This window comes from Bison bison, unplaced genomic scaffold (assembly GCF_000754665.1).
Source record: "Bison bison bison isolate TAMUID 2011002044 unplaced genomic scaffold, Bison_UMD1.0 scf7180017864311, whole genome shotgun sequence".
NCBI lineage: Eukaryota > Metazoa > Chordata > Mammalia > Artiodactyla > Bovidae > Bison > Bison bison.
The window spans coordinates 857,103-859,831 of record NW_011494883.1 but is presented as its reverse complement, the minus strand read 5'-3'; positions in this window follow the sequence as shown (position 1 = coordinate 859,831).

The window sequence follows — 2,729 nt, the reverse complement described above, 5'->3', positions numbered from 1 at the left end:
AGTGCAATACTGGCAAAGGGATGAACATATAGATAAATGTAACAGAATAAAGAATCCAAAATAAGCCTCACATGTAAGTGGTCAATTGATTTTTGACAAAGGCTAATTTTTGACATGGGCAATTCAATAGACAGAAACAATTTTTAACAGATAGTGCTGGACACTGAACATTTCATATGCAAAATAAACCTCTATCCACAGATCAAAGACCTAAATTTAACATGAACTATATAACCTCTAGAGAAAATGAAGGAAAAGTTTGTTTCTTAGTTATGACATCAAAAGAACAATCCATAAAAGAAAAAACATGACAAATTTATAAAATAGACTTCATGGAAACTAGAAAATCTCTCCTCTTTGAAAGATAGCATTCAAAGAATGAATAAACAAGTCACAGAATTTGAGAAAATATTTACAAAACACATATTTGAAAAAACACAATATATATCCAGAATATAAATGGATGTGATGTGAACAGACAGAAAGATACATGAATGGAAAATAAACACTAGAAAAGCCTCTGCTCAGAGTTAAACCCTAAGAAAATATAAATTAAAATCAGTGAGATACCACTACCCACAATTTAAAATGACTATAATAAAGTTAGTAAAATAAAAACCTGACAATATCAAATGCTAATGAGGTTGCTATGGAACTAGATTCTTCCAATTGAACAAGGAAAATTCTTAAGCATTGCTGATGAGAAAACAGAATGGAAAACTGCTCAGCATTTCTTGTAAAATTAAATATGCACTTACATAACCCATTATTCCTACTACTAGGAATGTACTCAAATGAAAAAAAAAGCTTATGTTACAAAAACAGCTATGTGTGGATATTTATAACAACTTGATTCATAATTACCAAAAATTAGAAATAATTCAAATTTTCTTTTTCTGGTAAATTAATAAACTAACCATTGTATAGTGATACAACAAAAGGCTATTCAACAATAGAAAGATACAGACTGATACAGGAAACAAGATGGATGAATTTCAAATCTACTCGGCTAAAAAAAAAAAGCTAGACTCAAAAGCCAAATCCTATTTAATTCCAACTATGCACCATTCTGGAATAAGTAAAACTACAAGAAGAGAAAACTGATCAGTAATTACCAGAGCTTGGGGATGAAAGGAGGGTTTGGTTCTAAAAATGCACCTACATTTTAATTTAAAGGCCATCATAACAGGCATGGATAATAAAGTTAAGATGTGGTAGTATTTTAAGCAGTAAGTAACATTAGTTCAATATTTGTCATTTGGCCATATAACAGAATGACTAAACCAAAAATATGGAGACCATGTAGCCACCATGCTAATTTAGGCTGATGACTTCATATCTAAAATAATATTTTCAATCCCTCTGTCATATTTTAAAAGGACTATGTGTTATGATCAACCTAGATAGCATATTCAAAAGCAGAGACATTACTTTGCCAACAAAGGTCCGTCTAGTCAAGGCTATGGTTTTTCCTGTGGTCATGTATGGATGTGAGAGTTGGACTGTGAAGAAGGCTGAGTGCCGAAGAATTGATGCTTTTGAACTGTGGTGTTGGAGAAGACTCTTGAGAGTCCCTTGGACTGCAAAGAGATCCAACCAGTCCATTTTAAAGGAGATCAGCCCTGGGATTTCTTTGGAAGGAATGATGCTAAAGCTGAAACTCCAGTACTTTGGCCACCTCATGTGAAGAGTTGATTCATTGGAAAAGACTCTGATGCTGGGAGGGATTGGGGGCAAGAGGAGAAGGGGACGACAGAGGATGAGATGGCTGAATGGCATCATTGACTCGATGGACATGAGTCTGTGTGAACTCTGGGAGTTGGTTATGGACAGGGAGGCGTGGCATGCTGCGATTCATGGGGTCACAAAGAGTCGGACACGACTGAGCGACTGATCTGATCTGATGTGTTTAAAAAGGACACAATAGCAATTGTCCAGAATTGTTTGATAAACATGACATATTTAGAATATTTGAAATAAGTAAGGAAGATTGAACTTTAACTGTTTTTTGAAAAGGGTAAAAGAAAACACAAATTCCATGAAAAAGCACTGGTCTGTACACTTTATTTCTACAGATAGCAGAACTCAGACATATTGTTATAGTTACACTGATACACACCTGAATCCTAAATAATGACAGTAACAACTGAAAGAAGTGGTAACAGAACTATATCTAACTCTGGGCAAAAATTGGGTACTATATGCGAGAATGCTTTGAAAGAGATTCTTTTTATTGATGAGCAATTAACATTACTCTAGAGGCTGTGCTAGTAGCCACAACCACTCATGCCACCAATATTAAGTACTGAACATCAATATTAAGATAGGCATGGTACAAAATGTTGGGCATAGGAACATGTGTTATTCAGTCTTCCTCATTGAAAATTTCTGAATCAAATGGAGGAGAGAGATGGTGGTTTGTGATTTCTAGTAAGAAACAGATATATTTGGTCTTCCTCCACAGTTCCTGGCTCAGAGCTCCCAAACCAGTGGCATTTAAGTGACGGGAGCCATAAAGGTGTCTTTTGTTACATTTGGATAGGGCTGGCTGCTTCAGGAGCCAGTGCTGTGATTAGAGGTTGGCACTTTCATTCCCATCCCCCAACCTTGGGGATGCCAGAGGGGCAGGAGCATGAATCTACTGCCACTGGCAAATGATTTAGTAATGTCTGTATAATGAAGCCTCAAAAACAAACAAACAAACAAAAAACCCTAAAAGGACTAGGTTC